This window comes from Notamacropus eugenii, chromosome 3, assembly GCF_028372415.1.
Source record: "Notamacropus eugenii isolate mMacEug1 chromosome 3, mMacEug1.pri_v2, whole genome shotgun sequence".
Classification (NCBI taxonomy): Eukaryota; Metazoa; Chordata; class Mammalia; order Diprotodontia; family Macropodidae; genus Notamacropus; species Notamacropus eugenii.
In genome coordinates this window covers 26,524,881-26,551,159 of record NC_092874.1, presented here as the reverse complement: position 1 = coordinate 26,551,159, position 26,279 = coordinate 26,524,881, and the positions used below count along the sequence as shown (strand labels likewise).

Here is a 26,279-nt window from a genome sequence, read left to right as displayed (position 1 = left end):
GATTTTGACATGTATGTGGAATTTATTGGTGTAAGAGAAAGAATGCTGAACCTGGAGTCAAAACTCCTACATATTAGAATCCCAATTCTGTCATTTAACTCTTCTGAGCCTTACTTTCCTCCTATGCAGGGAAGCTAACCTGAGGCTGGTGACTTTGTACAGCCCTCCCTCACTTAAATCCAATCTACTTGCACGTCATGGCATCACCTCCCAAATGCCACAGTCCTCTTCAAGAATGGAGGACAACAATCAATTCCTGCGAGTAGAAAACAGGAGCTGCCCCACTGGGGCAACTGGAACTGGCCAACTGGGCAACACAACCAACCAGCCAACCTTCTTTCCCTGCCTCCCTCACTCTTCTCTCCCCCCATCTCTTTTTTTCCATTACCCAGGTTCACATAGGGTATCATACTCTTACCTGTGTCCTCGGCCCAAAGGAATGTAAATTTTGATCCCTGAAATCTTTTTATACTTCAGGACCCTACCTTAAAGCCAAATCACTCAGCTCTTATAGATTGGTCAACAACAGGACCCAGGTCAAGCCTCACTTAGACATTGTTTGGATCCTGATTGGCTCAGAGTGAATGTAAACAAGAACTATTTAAGTTTGGTTAGAAACCCTGAGGGTCTTTCCTCCCAGACTGAATTTTTTTTTTTGGACCATTTGGTCTCATTTCTAACAGCCTTAATCACTGAATGGGCATAGCCTCAGTCAAACTGAGACCAGTTAAAAACCTTAGTTAAAAAGGCCAAGATCTCCCACTGTATCTGGGGCCATCTGCATTTCTCCTGATCTATGTCTCACCACTGGACCCAGATGGCTCTGGGGGAGAAAGTAAGGCTGAAGACTTTGCACAGCCCTGCCTCACTTAAATCCAATTCACTTGTATACTATGGCATCACTTCCCTGATGTTATCATCAGCTTCAAGAACAAAGGACAAACAATGTCAGGTGCCACAGTAGATTGAGCATTGGGCCTGGGGTCAGGAAGAGTTCAAATCTATCCTCAGACACTTACAAGCCACTTAATCCTGTTTGCCTCAGTTTCCTCATCTGTAAAATGATTTGGAAAAGGATATGACGAGTCACTCCAGTATCCTTGACACAACATCCATGGGTTCACAGAGTCAGGCATGATTGAACGTATGAACAACAACTTCCTCATATGTAAAATGGTGCTGTTCTCATTTTACAACTTCGTTCAACTGCAAAGCTTTATACACAAACTACTGTAATAGCTGACTGATAATGGAGCTTTAAGATTTGTAAAGTACATTATGTACATTATCTTGCTAAACAAGGAATTTGAAGGAAAAAATAATATTACTAAAGGCAAAAAGACAGAAGACATATTAAAGGAATGACAAATAGTATGCTTTGGCTGACGGCTAGGATGTCTACAGGAGACTGGTTAGAACATAAGATCTATGAATCAAGATGATCTGTTTTAGTCAAATAGGAGATGGAGAGTTTAAACATCAACATCTTGGCTGCCAGTAAACTTCAAAGGACAGGAATGGGTGATTTCATCTAGATGATCACTACACATGCCACTGTGGGCAAGAATTCCTTAGAAGAAATGGAGCAGCCCTCGTAGTCAATAAAAGGGTGAGAAAAGCAGTACTGGGGCAGAATATCAAAAATGACAAGAAGGAGATCTGCTCAAGTCCAAGGCAAACTGCTCAACATCACAGTAATACAAGTCTATGTTCCAACCACCGAAACCAAAGTTGATCAGTTCTATGAAGACCTACATCTTCTAGAAATGATATCAAAAAAATGACATCACATTTCTCTCAGAGGACTGGAAAGCTAAAGTAAGAAATCAAAAGATAATTGGAATAGCAGGCAGTTTTGGCCAGGGAGTACAAAATGAAGCAGGGCATGGACTAATAAGAGTTTGGCTGTTCATAGCACGCACTCTTTTTCAACAATCCAAAAGGTGACTCTATACATGGACATTCACCAGATGGTCAATATCAAAATCAGATTGATTATGTGCTTTGCTGCCAGAGGTGGAGAAGCTCTACACAGTCAGTTAAAACAAGACCTGGAACTGACTGTGTCTCAGATCATGAGTTTTTTATTGCAAAATTCAGACTTAAACTGAAGAAAGTAAGGAGAAACATCAGATTGGGCAAGTATGACCTAAATAACATCCCAAATGAACATAAAGTGGAAGTGATGAATAGGCTTAAGGGATTGGATCTGGTAGATAGCACGCCTGAAGAACTGTGGACAGAGGTTCACAATACTGTGCAGGAGGAAGCAACAAAAAACATTCTAAAGAAAAAGAAGAACAAGAAAGCAAAATGGCTTTCCGATGAGGCTTTACTCATCAGAGTAAATAGCTGAGGAAAGAAGGAAAGCAAAAGGGAAAGGAGAACAGGAAAGATATACCCAAATGAATGCAGAACTCCAAAGAATAGCTAGGAGAGATAAAAAGGTTTTCTTAAAGGAGCAATGTAATAGAAAAAAACAACAGAATGGAAAAGACAGATCTCTTCAAGAAAATTAGAACTAGAGATTTGGAGCTGACTGTGGTTCAGATAGTGATCTTGTAAAATATCAACCATCTCAGACATGCAAGCAATCTGACTTTGACAGCAGAAAGTGAATAGGAATTAAGAAGTCTTTTGATGAGAGCCAAAAAGGAGAGTGTAATCTTTACTGTTTAAAAAACTAAGATCTTGGCAACTGGTCCCATTACTTCCTGACAAACAGAGGGAAAAGAAATGGAAGCAGTGTCAGATTTTATATTCTTGAACTCAAAGATCATCACAAACAGCAACTGCGGTCATGAAATTAAAAAACACTTGCTCCTTGGGAAAAAAAAAACAAACCAACAACCAAATTGTGGCCAATCCAGACAGCATATTAAAAAGCAGAGACATCACCTTGCCAACAAAGGTCCATAGAGTCAAAGCTATGGTTTTCCAGTAGCAATGTATGGCTATGACAGTTGGACTACAAGGAAAGTCAACACTTTCAAACTGTGGTGCTGGAAACTTTTCAGAGTCCTTTGGACAGCAAGGAGATCAGATTACTTAAAGAAAATTATTCAGGCTATTCACTGGAAAGTCAAAAACTGAAGCTGAAGATTAAATACTTTGGCCACATAATGAGAAAACAGGACTCATTGGAAAAGATCCTGATGCTGGGAAAGACTGAAGGGAAAAGGAGAAGGGGACAACAGAGAATGAGATAGAAAGTGTCATGGAAGCAATAAGCATGAACTTGGATAGATGTCAGGGCACAGTGGAGGACAGAAGGGCCTGGCAAGCTTTGGTCTATGGGGTCACAAAAGATCAGGCATGACTGAACAACAACAATAACCCAAAATACTTAGCCTCATGACAAGATTCATAGAGTTTTCCATTATTTAAGTCAGGCTTGCTCATATTATATACTTTAAAATGTATTTGCTTAGTGTTTCCAATGTATTGAAAAACCCCTGAAGTAGTAAGTTGATTAGATTTTTCCAAATTATACAATATTTCAGAATTCTAAATGAGATTTTTATTGAGGGAAGGGCAGAGATGTTTTTTCAACAAAAAACTCTTTACACTGCTGTTCATGTTTGTGTTCTAAGTTTAACTTGGAATTCATTGTAATGTACATGGAATGTAAATTGTTTGACATTAAAAATTATTTCAGAAATAGTAGTTATAAGAAGGAACTCCTCTATGATAATCAGAGAATCATAGATTCTGGGAGTTAGAAAGGAACTTGTTGGCCATCTCAGACCCACAAAAGGAGTTCCTAGTCTAACATAGTGGATAATTGATCCTCCAGCCTCTACCTGAAGACTTCTAAAGAAGGGATACCCCCAACACATGCCCCAACTCTCTAAGCAACTCATTCCAATTCTTTTCAGCTCTGTATTCCTGACATTATATAGAGTAAACATCCAGTTGCTCCTCAACAACTTCTCAACACTGCTCTTGAGACTTCTCTTTGGGAATAAACCACAGAATTCTATTCCCTTCCCCACAGGGGAGACCATCAAATACTGGAAGCCATTTATCAGGTTCCCCTGAAGTCTTCTCCCATGCATCAAACATCCCCAGTTCCTCTGACCCATTCTCACAGGGCATGGATTCAAGGCCCACAGTGTGAGGACTGAATTGTACCACAAATTATTTTACGTGAAATTTCAGAACAAATTTTATGTCACAAGGAAACAGATGTTAAATTTTGCATTTTCATTGTTCATACTGGAACAAAAAACAATCAAGTCACAAATATGATATATCAATTCCTGCCAAGTCACACTTTTATGTAACGACCTGCATAACATGCCTAAGAAAGGTAAGCACCAAATAATTTAGAGGGCAGATAGCTCAGCAGCCCACACATGCACTGTTAGGGTTCAAGGAGAGGTACTAACAAATTCCTTCCCAAAGTTTCTCAGCTCCTCCACCTCCCACCAAACACTGTTCCACTTACAGTTAGTTACAACTTCAGATGATATGTAGGACCTTTCCTTTTTGGGAGGAGGTGGGGTGAAGAGAAGGGGAGAATGGACTGTATCCAGATTGTATCCCAGACTTCACTGTCTGTCTAGGGGAAGAGGAGGGAGCAAGCATTATTAAGCTCCTACTATAAGCCAGGTACTGTGCTTAGGGCTTTAAAAATACTCTAATCATTTGATTCTCACAATAATCCTGTAAGGTAGGTGCTACTATTACCTCTTCCTCCTGCTGTTACCTAACTACTATTACCACCTCCATTTTATAGTAGAGGAAACTAAGGCAAACAGATTAAATGACTTGCCCAGGGTCAAAGAGCTAGTTAAGTATCTGGGAATTCTAGGTAAGGTCAGTTCCTTGTATCTATGCTGACTGGCAACTGTTCGGGCTATTTTAAGAGTCTTAGAAATTGGCCTAAGGCCCAGAGGTCAAGTCCATATAGATAGGTTAGAATTTGAACCCAGGTTCAGGTTCAACTCAGAGGCTAAGTTTCGATCTTATTTCCCCATATCTACCTCCAAGTGGAAGGTTAGAGATAAGTAATATGGGAAAATTTTATTTTACAAACTCCAAGAACTATCTTTTGAACAACACTGTTAATGTCCTGAGTAAAAGCCTAAGACGTGTGATGAATCTGTAACTGTGAAGAAAATTTTTCCACATGAAACCACAAGTCTGGACTAAAAAAAAAAATTAAGAAAAGAAACATCTTACACTATGAACAGTGGAATAGTATTGATATTTACAGCACTAATCTAGTAGTATTTATACCTTATTCGTTACTTAAAACAGACTGAACACAGAACATTTACTATATTCATTGCAGGGTGTGTTGTGAGTGCGGAGTTATGAATCTTGGGGGGTGAGTGGGAAAGACATAAATTCTTTATTGTATTAAAAAAATGAGTTGCACATATTTAACTACCCCCTATCTATATGTAGTAGGGGACGAACTGTGGCTAAAAGGGAACTACAAGGGCACAAGGAAGAAGATGCTGTAGAAAGGTTCAAAGGTCAGTGAAAATTCTCGGCCTCAATAAAAGGCTACCGGATTAGGCAGCTGAAGAGCTCTGGAGGTCAAAGCAGGGAGATTATGTAGAAAGGACTGACAAATCATTGTAGCTCTCCTCAACCCAGAGGTCCTGAAGTTTGGGTCTCGGTTGCTGTGACATCTGTAGAGCTCTCAGTTCTGCAAGAGGAGTGCCATTTGTAGAAGTCAGTCTAGACCCAACGACAGGTAGCTGTGACAGAACTATCAGGAATCTCTCTTCCAGGGCTTCCGTGGGCTTGCCAGAACCCAGGAAAAGTTCCTTTTGGCACTGGCCCAAGGCGCTGGCCCAAGGCGCTGGCCCAAGGCGCTGCCCCAAGGCGCTGGCCCAAGGCGCTGCCCCAAGGCGCTGGCCCAAGGCGCTGCCCCAAGGCGCTGGCCCAAGGCGCTGGCCCAAGGCGCTGCCCCAAGGCGCTGGCCCGCAGCACACGCGGCGCGGGCACGAAGCTCAGGGAAGCCTCCACGCCGTCTGAACAAGCAGTCAGAGCAGCGGCCTTTCCTGAATTAGGACACAACCATCCCCCAGCAGCACAAGGGACCTGGGAGGCTCCACAGCACCATCCACCCTTGGAAAGAGACCTCTGCACTCCCTACAAGTACTGATGGTCAGCGGGCTCTGGGCGGGAGAAGCCCACTCACCGCCTCTCAGGGTGAGCCACGCCCCCTGGCAGCCCCCACCCTTCGTTCCTATCCCTGCCCACTGAGTCCGAACCCCAAAGACATCAGCCTCTCTGGGCTTCACAGTTCTCGCACCCTTCCCAGCTGCGGAGGCAGGCTCCAACCAGGGGGGTGACGAGGCTTGTCTCAGCACCGAGCCCAGCCCCAGGCAGGGCCCAGCCTGGTCCGCACTGCGGCCGTCTCCAGGCCGCTTCTTTGCGCCGCTGTCCAGTTAGGCTTTCTTCGTGCACTCCAGGGGGGCCTCCAAGGGCTCCCCCCGCTTCTGCGATGGCGCCGGAGGCTGGCTGGGCACTCACAAAGGGCGCCTTCCCTCCAGGCTATTCCCATCAGCCTGGCTCTCCTCCGGCCATGCCCTGCCATGCCCTGCCCAGCCGGCTCGGGCCTTCCCTCGAGGCTCACCAGCCTCTAGGCCTCCGCGGGGCACGTGGCGCGGCAGCAGGCCCGAGGGCTGGACCGGCCGTGCCTCAGTTTCCCCAAAGTGTGCCCGCGGCCCCGGTGGAAGCTCTCCGGGCAGCTGCCATCTACCGGCTACGCCCCTGGCCCCGAGGCCGGGCCCTCGGCTGGGCGGAGGCGCCCCCGGAACCTCGGGCACACGACCCCCCACCCCCCGCCCTGGCGGCTAGCGCCGGGCAAACCTATGGCGCCGTATAAATGCGGGCGGTGACCGACAGCCGTGGGGAAAGGCGGGAAGGAAGGTCCATCGGAACCTGGAGAAACCCAGACCCGGAGCCGGGCGGGGGGGCAGGGAAGGGAGACCGCCGCCCCTCCCCCGGCCTGGAGGCAAGGCTTTCCACTCGCTTTCGGGAAGGCACGGCCGGCCAGAAAGGGGGAGGAGGCCGTTCGGCTGCGCGGCCGCCGCCTCCGGGCAGCCCTCGGCCCGGACCCGAGGGCAGGAGGGCCCGGTCCCCCCGGCCGTCCCCGGCCCGCCCCTCCCCCGGCCCGACCCCCGCTCACCGCCTCGTCGGCACTTTCGGTTTCCCCGACGTGCGGAACGAACCGAGAACACCCCGGGTCAGCGGGGTCACGGCGGGCTTCCGGCCTCCGCGGGCCCGCGCCGGCTCGGGCCAGGCCTCGGGTTCCCCGCGTCCATGCCGCCCGGGCGCCCCCCGTGGTCTCCCGCGGCTGGGCCCCTGCCCGCTGGGTGTGAGAGGACCGACGCGGTGGGTCGCGGGGGAGGGGGAGGGCCGCCGCCGGCGCGGCCCCGCGGTGCGCGCCCCCGAGCCGCTCACGAGCGCGCCCAGGAACCCAAGCGCGGGGAGTCCGCTTGGTCTGCGCGGCCACGCGACGGAGCCGGAAATGCCGGCCGCGCCTGGGAGCGCGAGACCCGCGAGGGGGCGGGGCGCCCGGAGACGGACTACGAGTCCCATGAGCCTCCGCGGCGGGGGCGGGGAGAGCAGCTCGGAGGGAGGCAGGCGCTCGTGCGTTCTCAGTCAGTGAGGGAGGGCGGTGGCGTTGGCGAAGGAGGAGGAGCAGGAGGAGGAGTCACATAGCGGGGTAAGCGCCGCGGCCGCGGGGACGGAGCTGGGGGCCCTCGGGTTCGCCCCCAGCAAAATGAGGGGTTCCCCTGTGGTGTTCGGTCTGGTGAAGCACAGGGCCCCAAAGGCCTCCAGCCAGGCGGCCCCCTCCCCCACGAGGGCTCGCCTGCGCCCCGAGGGCCGGCGCTCTCCTCGGGAGGCGCTTCCCCAATAAAAGCTCCTCGCCTGGCTGACCGAGAGGCGCGCATGGCCAAAGCGAGCGCTGGGACTGGAGCCCTGGTCCGGAAGTTAGAAATCCGGGGCCCCCGGTCCTGGCCGGACCCGCCCGGACGGGCCAGACAGACAGACAGACAGACAGCCTGCAGGTGGTGGACACGCGCGGGGGACGTACACGGAAAAATATACTTTGTATATTACGTTTTTAATATATGACGACAAGTTTATAAAAATTCCACTTGTGTAATCATGTTTTATGTCAATATATGCGACTGTATGCCATAGAGTACGGTAAACATATACAGTCTGTATGGTCCATGTAGTTTAATATATTAGATAATTATAAGTACGTGTAACATTTTATATTTACTTATATTTATCTCACATGGGCTGAGAGCCTATAGAAGGAAGAAAAGATGCTTGAATTGTTACAAAGGAAAGAATGTGTCTTTTAACCTGGCTATTTACCCTGGACCCAAGGAAACAGTATCTGTTTAAGCCCCTGTTAGGCTTTGTTAGAGAGAAAAGAGAGAAAGGGATGAGGAGTCACCTAAATCGCTTTCGTCATTGTGAAGCAGACATTCAGAGGGTTCAGTCGTGCCTAAGAGACATCGGGCAGAAAGGTAAAAGAAATAGGATTACACCAAGTAGAGGACAAAAGACCGCCAGTTACGTTCTCCCCCAAATTCACTTTCCACATCTGGAGCATCTGTTGTTCAGCTGTGTCTGACCCCTCCTGACCTCCTTTGAGGTTTTCTTGGCAAAGGCACTGGATCCAGTGTCAGTGGATCCTGTGGGTCCATTTTGCCATACAGTCCAGGCTTAAGTGACTTGCCCAGGATCACACAGTTAGGAAGTGTCTGAGGCTGGATTTGAATTTAGGCTTCCTGACTCCAGGCCTACTACTTTTATCTACTGAGCCACCAGCAGCATTGGTGTGCAACACAGGAGGTGCTTTTTGAATGGTTGCTGATTTAACTTCCTTATATCTGCCCTCTTGGCACCTCCCTCCCTCCCCACTGTCCTCCCCCCATAGTTTTCATTCCCATCCTCTGGGACAAACTCTCCTCCACTGGAGAGAGCCAGCATGCCACTCCCTCCTAAACCTTTTCTAGGCTGAACATCCCCATTTCTGTGGATCAGACTTCTGATGTTAATTGTAGACTTGGTTGCCCTCTGGATGCTCTCCAGCTAATCAGTGCTTTCCCTCCCTCCTCCTCCATTCTTCCCTTCCCCCTTTAAGGTTTTCTTGATGTTATTGGTTGTTTAGTAAAAGAAACATTAAAATACTTTTGTTGAGTGAGTATAAAACTCTAGGACAAGAATTTAAATGATTTTTTTTCTCCTGTAGAGACCTCCCCCCCCCCATCAAAATATTCCCTGTCTAGATTGTGTATGGCCTATAATACTTGCAAATTTAGAGCTGCTCCTCCCCGGGAACCCAAAAGGAAACACCTCTCTGTTCTTCCAGACCTTTTGTATTGCCTCTAATAGGGTGAGCTCCAAATGGGATTTGAAAGGAGAGTTCAGCTTTCTAGCTAAGAAAGCACAAGTTAGGTGAAAATCATGGCGCAATAATTAGGATCTGCTTTAAACAAGAAAAAGGTAGCAAAAGTATGGTCTAGACTTGCAAAATTCTACACTGTCAATGCCCATTCCACTCGCTTTGGGATACCTGAAATTGTTCAAAAAATTTTTTTCCTCTATGTGGAGCTGTAAGCTTTACGATTTTACCTTTTACAATCTTCCTACCTAAAACTGCCACAGGGCCAAAGACTGAACATATCTACCCCACTAAAAAACCTTCAAAGATTGCTATGGAGTACATTCATTTATTCTTTGATTCACTTTTTAATAAAAGTGTACTTACTGCTTTGTCCCCACACGTTGGTGAAACTGTAAATTCATAAAACAGGGTGGATTAAATTATTAATGTATATTAAAAATCAGGATTTTAAGATACTTAATGAGAATGTTTAAAGTAAATAAACTGTATACATGAAGCTATGGGGGTGGCCCAACATTCACACACTCTGTTGTTAGCAGAGTTCTAGTCAGAGCAGTCTGGAAAAGTGTCAAGACTAGTAAGGTGTATCTATTGTCACAAAATCAGTTTTCATGGAGAATTCTTAGTCTTTGTTGGTAGAGGAAGTGTATATGCAAATTAAAAGTATAAGACAAAATGAGAAAGAAATTAGAAGGCTGGTGAGTGGACCAGTCCCTTCACCAAGGCAAGTATGGGGTGGACTCCTATTGGAACAAAGACAAAAGCAGAGAAAGAAAAGAGCAATATTATTAATGATTGTTGACTCAAAAATAATAAGGTAGTTGCAAATAGAATCCATTAAAAATATATCCATCATGACCAAGGCTTTATAAATGAAATTCAAGTGTGGTTTAATATCAGAAAAATAATAAAAATAAATCTTAATGAGAGTAAAACTAAGAAGTATATTATCATGTGAGATGCAGAGAAAGCCTTTGATAAAACAGTACTTGCTTATTCGTATAATGTCAAACAGTGTAGGAATAGAAGTTTCTTTCCATGATTTGAGGTATTTTGAATGACAAGTGAACATTACAATGTAATAGACAAACACCAGAAGCATTCCCCTTAAAAACAAGTCTTATAAAGGCATATCTAGAATAGAATAATATCTTTAAAAAGCTTAGCAAGTTGTGAGCTTTGTGAAAATCTTTTTGGAGGACATCTATGACCATTTGTTTAGGGAGTTTCTAGTGAAGCAGGTTTTTTGGGGTCACAGAGAGGTTAGACTGCCCAATGGTGGCTGGACTCAGGTCATGGCTTACAATCCACTTCACTGTGCTAGTTCTCAGCAATAGTGATAAAGCATAAAAAAGAAATTAAAAGGAGCGTTAGTAATAAAGAGGCTAATATGCATACACACATGTGGCCTCTATTTTAGATAATTTGATCTACTATTATGGCCAGAAAACAGAAGGCTTCCAAAAATGGAAGTTATAAATGACTCAGGTAGTCATATATAAACTCCCGTAAATCACCTACATTTCTATATGATGCCACCTATAATTAAGAGAAATGACAATGTATGAAATATTTAAAAGTTATCAAAACATGTAAAACCATCAAAACTCATTTACTGAGTGCCTGCTGGGTGCCAGGTGCTAGGAACAAAGACAAAAACAAATCAGTCCCTGCCTCCAAGGACCTTGTAGGCTATTGGAGGAAACAATATACAGATATATACAAATGTACAGCAGAGACAAATATATAAGCAATGTGTACATCTAAAAATTATATTTAAAAACAAGGTAATTTCTTGCCATGGCAAGGAGGCATTAGTCACTGGAGGGAATCAGGAAAGGTACCTGCAGGAGGGAGTATCTGGCTGAGCTTGGAGGGAAGAGCATTCTCAGCAAAGGGACAGTTTGTTCAGAGGCACCAAGATGGAATGTTATGTATGAGTGTAGGAGAAATCCCATTAGAACTTGTGTGGAGCTCACCTACACAGTATTGAATACATTAGAATGATAAAGCCATCCTCTTACTTGTTTCGATTTCCTTCCCCTTCCATGCTCCCTAGTCGGACATGCTGTATCTAGAAGCATTGTCCACTGAACCTACTTAGATCTTAGAAAGAGACTCCCTCTTCACTGCACATCTGGGTGTTCTGAGGGGAGGAGGGTGCTTGGAGCATGTGTTTGTTTAGGTGAGCCTAGGCCTAGACTTTGGGTCTTTGACTTCCTCTTTTTCAGGATAGGGGCCCAAATATCAATCCTGGACACTTGTAGCCTGGGAAGTAACCTGCTCTAGGTTGACCCTCAGTCTATGAGCACTGCACTGTGGGAGGTGCTCCCTCATAGTTCTGTACCTTCAAGAGGATGACCAGTGAATGACCTGACTTGGCTTTCCAGAAGATAGAAACCTTGAGGAAGTTGTTCAGATATTTCAGCTTCATTTGAAATTGAAATGGCCTCCTGCTCTGATCAATAAACCAATCAACAAACATTTATTAGGCATCTTACCGTCTTCTGGCACAGTGCATGCTAAAGACACAAAAGACTGTCATTGCCCTTGAGGAACATACAATCTAAATGGAGGATTTTAAAATAATCAACTTCCTGGGAGATTATAACAAAAATGTTAGTCTCTAGGTCATTTTAAGCATTTATAATTCATACTTTTTTGTCTTTTGTGTTTGGGGGTGGGGAGAGGGCAAAGAATGGCTGAAATAATACTTTCAATATTTTAATAAACCCTTTTGGGGAGACCCTAGATTTAATTTCTACCAGAGTTTTAAGGATTTTTTTTTGGGGGGGGGGTGGAGTTTTCCAGGGCAAGGGTATACAAGAAAAGGAGCTTGGCTCTTCCCTTTGGAGTCTAGGTTTTCCAGTGACATTTGTTTGAGTGTGAGTTCAGAACTGAGAGGGCCCTTAAGTAGGAAAGGGCATCTCTAACTCTCCCAGCCTAATTCTAATTTGTAATTTCATGAACTAGACAATATAGTGCGTGAAGGAAAATAATGTTTAATAAGTTTAGAAAGGCAAGGTGGAGCCAGATTGCAAAGTGTCATAAGGGTCAGACACTGGAGTTTCTATTTTATTGTCGAGGCAATAGGGAAGCCCTGGAATTTTGTGAGGAGGAGAATGATATGCTCAGATGTATATGGTAGGAATGCCACTTTACCAGCTGAGTGGAAAAGGGAGAGACTTGAAGTTGGGAGATTTATACAAGAAACCTATACAAAAACAACTACAAAATTATTTTGACTGAGACCAAGAAAGAACAAAAAATGGTGGGATGTTTTCTGCTCATGATGAGATTAAAAAAGTATAGTAAAAATTGCAATATTTCTCATATTAAGTGCAATGCCAATAGGTTATTTCATAAAATTAGATAAAATCATAACAGAATCCACGTGGAGAAACAGTTTGGCTGAAATGTGAAAAAGAAAACCAGTGAAGAGGAGCTAGCAATATCAGATAACAGAATGTACACCAGAGCAGTCATTTAAAAAAACTGCCTGGTACTGGAAAAAGAGACAAAAATAGGTAAATGGACTAGAATAAAGCAGAAGTGTCAGATATGCAGCTGCAACGTTCCCGAGGGAGGAACCATATTAAAATGTAATTGGGGAAATATTTAACAAAATAAAATTTAAAAACATAGATAATAGTAATAGTTTTCTAAGTTAATATACAGCCCTCAAGGAGCCTTATGTACGGTTTAGTGCTTCCCATTTCTATATTAATTGGACATCACTGGAATAAAAGACTCAGAAAAAGAATCCAGTGAATACAAAAGATTAGTTTGATAAACCCACACTAAAAAACCACCTAGGAATAGACTAATTAAAAACAGAATCACAGAATTTTAGACTTGGAAAGGACCACGGAAGCATCTAGTCCAACCCGTGCCACTGTAATATGCCCAACAACGCTTTTTTCTGCTCGAAGATCTTTCACTAAGAGGAAATTCTCCTGCCCACAAACACTGATTCTTCTTTGGTACAGCTCACATTAGGAAGTTTTTCCTTACTCCAAGCCTAAATTTGCTTCTCTGTATCTCTGCTCATTTCATCTATTTTGGTGGGAGAGAGGGGGTACAGAACACTGATGGACAAGGAAAGTCTTCCACATGATAGCCTTCAAATATTTCAAGGTAGCTATTGTGTTTTCCATGAATCTTCATGGCCAGACTAAACATACACAGTACCTTCAAACACTCCTCACATGAAAAGGACTTGATGCCATTCACCCACCAGTTTGCCTTATGGGCACTCTCCAGCTTATCAGTCTTAAACTGGAGGCCAAGAACTGACTATAGTACTTCAGAAGTGGTCTGAACAGAGCAGGATACTGTGGAATTATCACCGCATTTCTGGAAATGATGTCTACCAGGCAGCTAGTATCACATTAGGTTTTTGTTTGTTTGTTTTTTATTTCTTTTCTTGGCCAGGCTGAACAAAGGACCAGTTCAGTATTCTTGGTTTCAACTCTAGGAAACAAGATGGCCCTCTCAGGATAAACTGATCATTTTTAATCTCATCACCATGTTTTTGACTCTGCCTTGGATATTCAACACCTTCAGACCTTCCACAGCCTCTTCTGCTCTCTGGAGGACTGGAAGGTGTTACACCAAATTCCTCCTAAAGCTTTTCTTTATGGAGTACAGGAACTGGACTTTGAGCTCAATCCTCTTTCCATCCATGGAACAAGATTTCCCCGAAGCCAAAGGCACTCTCTGGTGTTTATCTCCAGCTTACTTTTCTGTAATGTTTTCCCCTATTAAATTATAAGTTCCTTGAGAGCAGGGACTGTCTCTTTCTCATTTGTATCTTCACCACTTAGCATAGTGCCTGACACATAGCAGGTGCTTAATAAATATTTGTTGAATTGAAAATGCAGTGAAGCACCCAGAAATCATAAAATGCAAAAAACAAGAACAAAAAAAGCAACCTTACTAATCACAAGAAATTAAAAGAAAACAAGTCATAGTTTAAAAGGATATAAAATGCTACTCTCTTAGCCCAGAACAACTGACCACACCAAGTCAGGAAAGTATTCCCAGCACTGGAGGCGCTCAGACAAAACTCTGATCCACGTTTGCCCCCTAGGATAAGTCCTTTGTACTTCAGGCAGCCAGGAAACCAACAGCTGCCTCCAGACCCACAGAGGCCTCCCTGCCCAGTTGTTATTTTGCTATTCTCAATGAGGAGTGTGACGTCAGGGGGGTGCCGCCATGACATGCAAGAGAATTAGACTGAAGTGAGGCAGGGCTGTGCAAAGTCACCAGCTTCACTTTCTCCTCTGGAGCCATTTGGGGCCAGTGGCAAGGTGTAGATCAAGGCGACTGGAAATGACCGTCAGCTGCCCAGTAGGTATTATACTGAGTGGAAGCTGCCAAAGAGTAAGGGTCAATGGTCACATTAGGTTGCTGATTCACCATTTTTTTTTTTTCAGAGAAACTGCTGGGAAAACTGGGTGACTATATACCAATGTGGAGGGGTGGGGGTAGGGGAGAGGAATGGCTTAGATCCAATACATTATACCATATACCATAATCATCTCTAACTAGATCAACAACCTAATTTCTTTTTAAAAAAATCATTAAATGACATTAAATGAGGGGAATGTGGAAAGTAGGGACAATAATGCCCTATTGGTGGAGTTATAAACTAGTATAGCCATTTTAGAGAACAATTTAGAACTATGCTCCAGCTATAAAACTGTGCATAACTTTTGACCCAGCAATACTGTGACTGGGTCTATGCCCCAAAGAGACCATAGAAGAAATAACAGGGTCTATACGTGCAAAAATATTTAGCAGCTTTTGTATGTGTGTGTGTGTGTGTGTGTGTGTGTGTGTGTGTGTGGTGGCTAAGAATTGGAAATGAAGGAGATGCCCTTCATTGGGAAATAGATGAACAAGTGATGGTATATGAATGTGACAGAATACTATTGTACTATAACAAAAGATGAAGGGGATGATTTCAGGGAAACCTGGGAAGACATTTATGAACTGAAAAGAAGCAAAATAAGCAGAACTAGGAGAACAATCTATACAGTAATTGCAGTATTCTAAAAATAATCAACTTTGATTTACTTTGATCAATACAACAATCTACTGCAATTCCAAAGGACTCATGATGTAAAATGTTATCCACCTCCAGAGAGAGAGAACTCATGAACTCAGAGTGCAGATTGGAGCATATTTTTTCTCTGTATTTTTCCTGCTTTTGGGGGGTGGGGTGGGAATATGGAAATATGTTTTGCATTATTTCATATGTGTAATAGGTATCATTTCTTATCTTCTCAATGGGTGGGGAAGTGGTGGAAAGAAGGAGCGAATTTGAAAATAAAATTTTTTAAAAATCATTTTAAAAGTGGAAGAAAAAGAAATAATCTCAACTTTTGAGGGGAGGGACAGAAGAAAATCATTACACAAAATCAGCTTTATATGATTAAGATAAAATAATTTTATACAACAAAAGCTATAGTATTTTTTAAAGAAATATTGGGGAAAGTACTGTTAAAAACACTCTTGACACTGAAAAGTACCAAGGAAAATTTATTAAAGGAGAGAGAGAAAGACAGAATGCTCATTTTTATAACATTAGTGCAAGACAGATCCTTCCATCAGAAGACAGATTGATCTGTTCTTTTTCAGGTCACAATCTTTTGACACACTCACTGTATGTCATTAAGCAAGCTCAGCTGGATTGTTAGGTGGCCCTGCCAGTGATCTCAGCTGGTTTGAGCTAAATCAATTCTGGCTTCTTCTTGGGTTTTTCTGAAAGCCCCTGTTTCTCTGATTGGACAGGACCACCTGCAGTTTTTATTCAGTAACCTTAGGGGCTAACAACCTTTGTGAACACTTATGCCCTGCTCTCTCTTACAAGTTTCTGACCTTCTTTATCTGACTCTGCTAGATTACAACTCTGATTAACTATCACCACTGTGAGTTTTTACCCTGTGGAAACAGAACTTTTTCCTTTGTTTCCCACACTATTCTAAGTAAATATATAAATTAAAGTTTTGACACCCAGAATCTTCATCTAGGGCAAACCCACTAATCCTGAATGTTGGACAGGACTCTGTCCTGGGCACTCTTCTCTTTTCTACCCATACTATTTCAATTAGTGATCTCATTGGCTCATTGGGATTTAATCTCTTTGTTAATGATAATAAAATCTATTCAACCCTAACTTCTCTGTTGACCTCAGATCTTTTCCCCTAACCCTTCTCCCCCAACTTCCCTAATATTATCAAGGACACCACCACCCTCCCAGTCCCTAGGCTCACAACTTAGGGGTCTTCCTTGGCTCATCACTCCCTAACCTCACCCCACCCCTATATCCAATTTATTGCCAAGACCTGTTGCTTTTACCTTTGCAACATCTCTCCAATCCTCCTTTCCTCTGACCCTGCCATCCCCTGATGCAAAACTTCCTCACCTCACTCAGACTGCTGCATTATACTGCCATACTCCTGCCACATTATACTGCCTGCCCACACTCTATTCCATCCTCCATCCTGTTGGCAAAGTGATTTTTCTTAAAAGTGGCATCTGACCATCATGTTACCCTCATACTTACTATACTTTGACCCCAGTAACTTGTAGGATCAAATACATAATCCCCTGATGGGCATTCAAAGACTTTCATAACCTACCACCCTCCCCCAACCTTTCTAGTTTTCTTACAACTTAGACCCTCTCCCTTCTCCCCTCCCCCTTAATGTATTCTTGTATCCAATGATACTGGTCTGTTTGCTGTTCAGTGAAGAAGACCCTCCATCTCTCAGCTCCAGATATTTTCTCTGGCTGTCCTTCACATCTGAAATGCTCTTCCTCATCTCTGCCTCCTGGCTTTTTTCAAGCTCCAAATAAAATCCTATCTTCTCTAGGAAGACTTTCCCAATCGCTCTTAATTCTGATGCCTTTCTTCTGTTAACTGTTTCTAATTTATCCTTCATATTTCCTTTCATGTTTTTTCCCATGGTAGGTTGTGAGCACCTTGAGTTCAGGGACTTTCTTTTGCCTCTTTTTGTATACAGTGCCTGACACATTGTAACCACTTAATAAACCCTAAGTGACAAAATCTAAAGGAACCAACATAAGACTAATGATACACTTCAACTTGAGTAGTGATCAAAGAACGTCAACAGATAATTTTCAAAGAGAAAAACTGAATGAAAAGATGCTGAAAATCCCTAATAAAAATGTGATTGAGTGAAACTTTAAGAAATCTTTTACACCTGCTAATAGGCAAAAATATAAAAAATGTTATAAAATCTGATGCTAGTGCAACTCAGGGAAAATCAACAATCTCACGATTGCAGAGGTTCATACCTTTTTGTGTCATGAACCCCTTTGGCAGTCTGATGAAGCCCATGGAGCGCTTTTCAGGATAATGTTTTTAAGTGCATAAATTAAAACACAGAATTACAAAGGAAATTACATAGAATTAAAATGTATACAATTGCAAAGGAAGTCAAATAAACGTATTAGAATGTAGTTATCAAAATACTAAAAAACAAATCCATGGACCCCAGGTTAAGAACGGTTGCTCTAATACATTGTTGGAAGAACTGCATATTTTGAAGAACACTTACACCATTAGAGTGACAAAACCACACAGCTTTTGACTCAGTGATTCCATAAAGGAATCTAGCCCCCCAAAAACCACACTTATAGCTTCTGTACTTATAATATTTTTAAAAGAAACAATCTATATCCAATGAATGAATAAATTATAGCATATAAATATAAAGGAATATTGCACGACTATAAAATGTAAAATGTGAAGCACACAATGAAATATAGAAAGACCTGTAGAAAGTGATGCAGAATGAAATCAGCATAACCAGAACTAACTACAACTACATTTTTAAAAGAAAGGAAAGAAGAAGCAAGGAAAGAAAACAGGTCCGAAAGCAGTCAAACCTCAAAGGGAATATAGAACAAAAACATTTGAGAAAATGCAATATAAGTTTTTAAACATTGAAAAGTTCTTTAAATATTTAAAACATTGTTTAACTTTGATATATCAACGATTAAGATGGTGTTTGTGATAAGATTCTGCACCCATGTTCTGTATATTTGATAGTCCTAATCATTTAAAAATAAAATGCAGAAAATGACCCAAGTTAGTTTAACTTAAAGGAAGGCAAGGTGGTATAATGGATAGTATGTTAGGATTAGAGTTGGGCAGATGAAGCTTCACATCCTACCTGAAGAGGTTACTTAATGTGTGCACTGTCTTCCTCTCTTTTTCTTAGAGATCATAGTAACTTAGATTTAGAGTTATAAGGAACTTCAGAGGTTATCTCCCAGTCCTTTATTTTAAACATGAAGGAATTGATTCCTAGAAATGTGTTGCTCAGGATTGCAAAGATTTAAACCTGGATCCACTTTGATATACCAGTAGTCTACATACTTTAAACAGGAAGCAGTTCTCAATTGCTCAAAAAATTGGGTCTGACATATATTCATCAATCACTTCTTAAGGCTAGCTGTGATACATTTCAGAGCAGGAGATATACTATGGTCTCTAAAGAATTAAAGTTGGGCATTACACAGAGGGGCATGTGATGGGCATGTGTAGGTTGCAGTATATGTTAAATGAAGAATCACACAGAAGTGACATAGAAGTTATTATCAGTGGCCTCTGACCAAAAAAAGGAGGTAGAACAGTCCAATAGCAAGAGCAGAACTGCATCTTCCTTTGAGATACACACACTATCTAGAGATCTTGACAAAGATACTAAAACACAAGATAATTACAGTGATGGCTATTATTAATGTTTTGTGGGATTAAAGAAATTGGATGATGAACCCCCTTTCTCTGCCAAACCATATTCTTAGCTTCTTTCAAAGTCTAGCTTCGGACCTGTGTCTTCCATAAAGCCTTTTCTGGGTATATTACTCCCAATGATTTTTCTTGCAAAGAATTACTATAGCTTTTATCTTCTGTACTATACAATCAAGTAAACATTAACTTAAAATTTCTCTAGTTGTTTAATGCTTATATATCTCAGTTAAGATTGTAAACTACATAAACATAGGTATGTTTTCTCTTATTATCCTTCCTTATTATCTAATCCTGGTAGACCGACAGGAAATTTTTATTAGTGCCTTTTGATGAGAAATACTAGAAAGACAAGAAGAAATCATATTGGACTAAGAAATTGTAACGTATAAATTAGGTGTAGTTATCATCTATATAGTCACTTAAACCAGGAAAACTGAGAAGCTAAGAATTGATGGCCATGGAAAATGCTTAATGTAAGGGGAATAGAGAAGAAAGGTTGGAGAATCAGGAGAGCACAGTAGCAATCAGATGCCAAAGTGAATATCAAGCAGGGGTGCCTGTACAGAAAGATTGGGAAGGACAGGGTAGCCGGCTATGGAGGAGCAATCTCCCACTTATTAAATGAAGTAATAACAGCACTCTTAGGCTTAATTATCCACTGTTGTACTATCTAAGCTATGAATGGGCTTAACTGTAAAGTATAAGAAAATAAAAACGCACAAGAAGGAAATCAGTTGCATTGTCAAAGTAAAAGAAATGTGGCATGCAGTAACATGGAGAGTGAGAAACTGTCTCATGTTTTATGGTTATTTCTATGTTTACCTCTGGAGGGTGATTTTTTTTGCTGTTCTCCACATCTAAATACAAAGAAGGAAAAATTATAATTCTGTTGTGAGATATATTTGTGTTATAAAAACATAAAGGATAAAGTGAGCTTTTTAAAGAAAATGCTTTTATAAATCTATCAAACAATAACTAGAGATTGGCATATTGAAACTTCAAGATCTATGAAAAAGATATTAAACTAGACTTAACAATGGTCACCTAGAAACTGTTGAGCCAGAAGTGGGAAATTTTAAACATTCATTGCATAAGTTTTTTTTTCTTAACTGAGATTGTTAACTTTATAATAGTTCAGAAAATAAAAGCATACTTCCCCAATTTACATAGGAATTTGAACCCTAGCTTTGACCATTCTAGTTATCCTGTTTCAATTTCCTCCTCTATAAAGTGGTAACAATATTGTTTGCATTAACTGCCTCATAGAGTTGTTTTAAGGAAAGCCCTTTGTAAATTATGCAAATTGGACAGACTTGTTACCCCTTTCTCACCCCACGTCCATACACAGTAGGAAAAGGAAATAAATTGCTGGAAATAACTAGTGACTTATGGATGCATAAAGTACAACCAGCTGCTAAAAAATCATACCAGTTCAGGTATGAATTCTTATAATAATAATTGTAATAATAGCTAGCACTTACTGTGTACCATTCTCTCTGCTAAGCACTTTACAATTATTATCTCATTTGATCTTCACAATAACTCTAGGAGGTAGGTACAATTTTTTTTTTAAGATTTTTAGTTTTTATAAGATTTTGAGTTCTAAATTCTCCCCATGACAGCATGCAAGCCAGTATAGGCCATACATGCATGATCTTATTAAACACATTTCCACATTAGTCATGTTGTGAATGAAGAAATCAGAAAAGAGAAAAGAAATATGAGAAAGGAAAAACAAAAACAACAACCAAAAAAGAGAAAATAGTGTCTTCAGTCTGCATTCAGACTCCGTAGCTCTTTCTCTGGATACAGAGAGCATTTTCCCTCATGAATCTTTTGGAATTGTCTTAAGATTGTTGCATTGGTCAGAAGAGCCAAGTCTAACAAAGTCAGTCATTGCACAATGTTGTTACTGTGTGCAGTATTTCCTGATTGTGCTCAATTCACTCAGCGTCAGTTCATGCAAGTCTTTCTAGGTTTTTCTGAAGTCTGGCTTCTCACCATTTCTCATGCAACAATAGTATTCCATTATATTAATAAACCACAACTTGTTCAGCCATTCCCCAATTGATGGGCATCCCTCAATTTTCAATTCTTTGCCAGCACAAAAAGAGTTACTGTAAATATTTTTTTTCCCATGAGTCCTTTTCCCTTTTTTATGATCTCTTTGTGACATAGACCTAGTAGTAGTATTGCTAAATCAAAGGGCATGCACAATTTTATAGCCCTTTGGGCATAGTTCCAAACTCTACTCCAGAATGGCTAAGTTTACAACTCAACCCACAGTACTTTCATGTTCGAATTTTCCCACATTTTCTCCAACATTTATTATTTTCTGTTTTGTCATGTTAGCCCATCTGATAGGTGTGATGTGGTACAGCAGGTGCAATTATTATCTCCATTTACGGATGAAGAAACTGAAGTTAAGTGACTTAACCAGGGTTCCATAGCTAAGAACTATTGGAGGCCAGGTTCATACTCAAGTTATCCTGTCACTATACCTGGACCTTTATCCACTGTGCCACCTAGTTGAATGAATGAATAAGTGAATTAATGAATAGAAAGTATTAAATAATATACACAAAGCACTGTGCAAAGTGTGAGGATACAAATAGAAAAGTAAGGCATTCCCAGCTCTCAAAGAGATTACATTATAAATGGGAGACAATATCAGCTGTCAGTCAGAGATGGAAAGGTCCCATAGTTTTTAAAAGGGGCAAATGCTTCTCTAAAATCATAATGCCATTTCTTTTTTTAAAAAATTAATTTATTTCCTTTTAGTTTACAACATTTAGTTCCACAGCTTTTGAATGTTAAATTTTCTCCCCCTCTCCTCCCACTCCCTCTACAAGATGGCATGCAGTCTGATATAGGCTCTACTTATACATTCATATTGAACATATTTTCACATTAGTCATGTTGTAAAGATGAATTACAACCAATGGAATGAACCACAAGAAAGAAGAAACAAAACAAAAAAGAGAAGGGGGCAAATAGTATGTTTTGATCTGCATTCAGACTCCACAGTTCTTTCTCTGGATGTGGATAGTATTTTCCATCATGAGTCTTTTGAAGTATATAATGCCATTTCTACTGATAAAATGATATCAGGTTGTGATACTGAATCACTAGACAGTGCCAAAGACTTTGGTGATATTAACTTTCTTTTCTAGGTTTTCAGTAGCTAAGTAGGTAGCCCCTAAAGGAGCAGTTGCTCAGCTGCATCTCCACAGTATGACATTTACAGGAAGTTTGCTAAAAAACATTGCTGTTGCAAAGATCTTTGAATTCAGGGTACTGGGCTATCTCCATGCGGGTCTGAGGGAAGATGATGGTTTGACTTCCTAGCAATTCACATGCCCATCTCTTTCTCTGTGCCTTGCTGCTTCAACTAGGCTGGTTTGCCTACCCTTTGGATGGCAGTTGGTTGGCAGTTGGTGAGAATGACTGGCTGCTTCTTCACCGGAGTTATTTCCCTGAATGATCTCTGTGATGACTGGAAGCAGAAACTATGATCTGGGGGATGCTGCCACTCAAGACTCTTGTGCTTACCTGACTCTTAGTGGCATTTGGTCAACAGTTGTTGCTGGTGAGTGGGAAGAAGGTTGGCAACTTTTCCATGATGATTTCTCCTATTGATGACAATTTGGCTAAAAGCAAATGTAGTTGTTTGTGGTCACCACTATTCCCAAGACTCAGGTTCAGGATCCCGGGCTGTCTCCATTGGAATCTGAGGGTAGATGGAGGTCAAAGTAATGGTATTGTTTGACTTGTCTGGCTCTTACTGTCTCCTGTCTCTCCTTCTCTTTCTTTGCCTTTATAGATGCATGAGATTAGATTATAAAACACACCTGAATAGCTTGTTTATTTCTTTATACAAGAATGTGAAGTATATGATTGTGTGACTGTGGACTACTTAAGTCAGCCTACATTCCTAGGTAGATCTTTCTGTGCATCTCAGTGTATTTCAGTATCAGAACAAATGAATAGTGCCTGTAGTAGTTATTATGCAAGTGTGCATACATCCTCTTAGGATGCTTTGTATTTCTGTAGCAATCCTTCCCCTGTGGATGAAATAACATAATTGCATAGATGAGCACGGGATTGGCACGTTTGATCTTTCTTGTTAAACAGGGTCACAGAATTTAGATTTGTCCATCTAGTCCAATCCATACTTGAAAGAAATCTTTACCATGACATTCTTGACAATATCATCCATCCTTTGCTTTATGATCTCTAATAAGAAGGAAACTTTCACCTCTTGAGGAAACCATTCCACTTGGGGAAAACTTTAATTATTGGGAAGATTTTCCTGAATTCAAGCATATGTTTGCCTCTTGATAACTTCCTCTCATTGTTCTTGGTTCTACTTTTTGAGATCAAGCAAAACAAGTATAATTCCTCTTCCAGTGGATAGCCCTTCAGATATTTCAAGATAACTATCATGTCTTTCCTGAGTCATGACACTCTGTTCTCCAACTAAACATCTCTAATTCTTCTCTAATTCTTCAACCCCATGACATAGACTCAAGGCATTTCCCTATTCTGATCACCCTCCTCTGGATGCTCTCCAGCTCATCAATATTTCTATTAAACTTTGCCATAACTGAACATAGTACTCCATATGTGTTCTGATGAGGGCAGAGTATAAGAGAATGATCACCATCTTATTTCTGGAAGGTATGTGTTAAGGACAATGAATTTTCTTAGGTAAATTTCCTGAGGGTAAGCAATACATTTTTTCCATTGACTAACAGAGACAATAAACTTTAAAGTGATATATAAATATGAATGTTGAAATTATTATAGTGTAGAAGAATCAGTTGATCTTTATTTTTTTAGTTTTATCTTTACGGTCCACTAATTTTTTTTCTCTTAGATAATTTTCTGATTTAGTCTCTCTCTTCCTCTCTCTCTCTCTCTCTCTCCCCCTCCCTCCTTCCCAGATAAATTATTACCTCTTGTTAATTTTGTCTCTTTGAGACAAACAGAAAGCTATTTTATTAGCACTCAAGTCAATGTTATAGGCATATAGGAATTGAAATACTTTTTATGTTGATCATTTGACTTGAACAAAATCCATCAACTATAATAACTTTTAATACATATGTTTTACAAAATTGAAATGATGATAATTATAAAGAAATTAACAATGCCTTAATTCAAAGGAAAGTTAATTTTAAACCCCCTTCAACAATGTAAAATAATTTTAAACCCTAAATCTCATATCTCTGTTCTCAAAGGTTTTAGAGTCAGCCACAATAGGATACCAAATTGACAAGATATGTAAAATGTCTGAATATACTGTTGATCTATAAACATGTCTCTCTTAGAATATGTATCAGGTAGGCAAATGTTCCTTGATGGTGCTTAGTATCCAGGTGCTGAAGACTAAGATACTTTTGAGTTACATCTGGAGCTAGCATCAATGCTCTAAGAAGTTACCCTAAAAGATAACTGCCAAGTCTTTTCTTAGCAGAGATCACTATAATGTTTCAATAATATAGATTACTTGTTCCAGCATTCACTTTCTAAGAATAGCCCACATACATGACCTGATTAAATGCTTTTCAAGAAGATTAATACTCTTTTCTGAGCTAGATTGAGTCAGAGATATAACAAAAGAGTGTGGCTGAAGATTTGTTCCAAATGCTGACATACAGGGAGAGGTTTCCTCCTTGCTGTGATCCAGAGACCATCATCATACCTGAAAGACCAAACTATGAGACCTGATAAAGGAGTAGAGACAGTCGAGGGGATGAGCCTTCCACCATCTTAGCATGATTTTACCCATTCTTAGACCCTTTCCACCAGAGCCTGCCCTGGTCCTTTGCTTAACTTGAATTTTCTTCAGTGCTGTGCTTATAAATTGTGATTTTGGATATAGTATTAATTTTTTATGACTAAGGAGCATGGTTGTTTCTTTTGTTTACCTGATAAGATAGCTTAACATCTTTATTATTTCAAAGGACTTTTACTTCTTCACATAAGTATTGTATCTGGTATATGAAAGGGAAAAGGTTTGTGTTCTAAGAGAAATGGAAATAAAAGGGAAATTTAAAATACATTTAAGGTAAAAGGGAAATGGTGTGATATTTAAAAATGCAATTGACAGGATAAGTATATTTACTGTGGTCATTAATGAATGCCAAATGATATTGGGGCTGTTGAAGTCAAGTTTATCCTTTTTTCTCTATTATTATTCAGTTTTGATTTTGGTAATGCCTGTGCAGCATAAATGATAAAAATGGAGAGGACCAGATCCAGATTCCAAAACATTCTGAGTTCAAAGGCAAAACATTATTAGCAGCAGAAATACAATTTTTAATTTTCAGCTACATTTACATTCATGAAGAATGTAATTATTTTTGCTCTCATGGTGTTTTGTGCATTGTGGTCTAAGTTTTTTCCTTTATATTTTTGTCAATATTTTCTTTTATGGTTATAGAGCACAGTTAGGTGTCATGTAGTTAATAAATGTTTGTTCACAATGAATATAGGTTTTAAAAAGTGTTTATCTTTTTGGTGCCTGTCCATTTTAATTTTAGTTAGGATTTTTCAAAAAGATTGCAACTTTTCATATACTTCTTTCAGCTCTTAGGGATTGGACTTAATGACCTATAAGATCCCCTTCTAACCCTAAGATTCAGTGATTTTTTGATGTTTTGCTTTCATGTGTCTAATATGAAGAACCATTGTTAGGCTCAAAGGACTGGGAGCATAGTTCCCTCTCCTTAGACATCTCTTCATGACTAGTCTTCAGCAGTCCAAGTTCAGTCTTAGAGGAGACTCTAATAAGAGGAATAGGGCTCCCTTTTCTCATACTCTTTGTTTTTTTAACACTTCATCCTTGAAGCACCAGGGAAAATTACTTGAAGCTTAGGTTTTGACTCAAATCTAGGGTATCCTTACAGAAGGGAGTGGAAAGATATATAATGGTATAGTATGACTCATTTTGAGATAGGTATTTATTTCCTACGCAAAAAAAGAAATGTTGAACAAAAAACTTAGTACGTTGTTACTCTCTTGAGAAGCTAACTTGAACCTTCTCAGAACAAAAAAGAGTTGACTGGAATGCTGGATAAGCATTGC

At 40.8% G+C, this 26,279-nt stretch overlaps 2 protein-coding genes across 7 annotated transcripts in view; one reads left to right on the top strand and one right to left on the bottom strand.

Moving 5' to 3' along the window:
• Positions 1 to 7,242, bottom strand: part of AZI2 (5-azacytidine induced 2) — a 33,457-nt gene extending 26,215 nt beyond the window's left edge. For 2 of the 4 annotated variants that reach the window (XM_072651124.1, XM_072651120.1), the window contains exon 1: positions 7,154 to 7,238. The gene's annotated coding sequence lies outside the window, so the exon portion shown is untranslated. Of the gene's footprint in view, positions 1 to 4,450; positions 4,565 to 7,153 lie in introns of all 4 variants that reach the window. The other 2 variants (XM_072651121.1, XM_072651122.1) reach the window with 2 other exon arrangements.
• Positions 7,243 to 7,594: 352 nt separating this feature from the next.
• Positions 7,595 to 26,279, top strand: part of ZCWPW2 (zinc finger CW-type and PWWP domain containing 2) — a 172,182-nt gene continuing 153,497 nt past the window's right edge. For 2 of the 3 annotated variants that reach the window (XM_072651127.1, XM_072651126.1), the window contains exon 1: positions 16,017 to 22,776. The gene's annotated coding sequence lies outside the window, so the exon portion shown is untranslated. Of the gene's footprint in view, positions 7,694 to 16,016; positions 22,777 to 26,279 lie in introns of those variants that run through there. The other variant, XM_072651125.1, reaches the window with a different exon arrangement.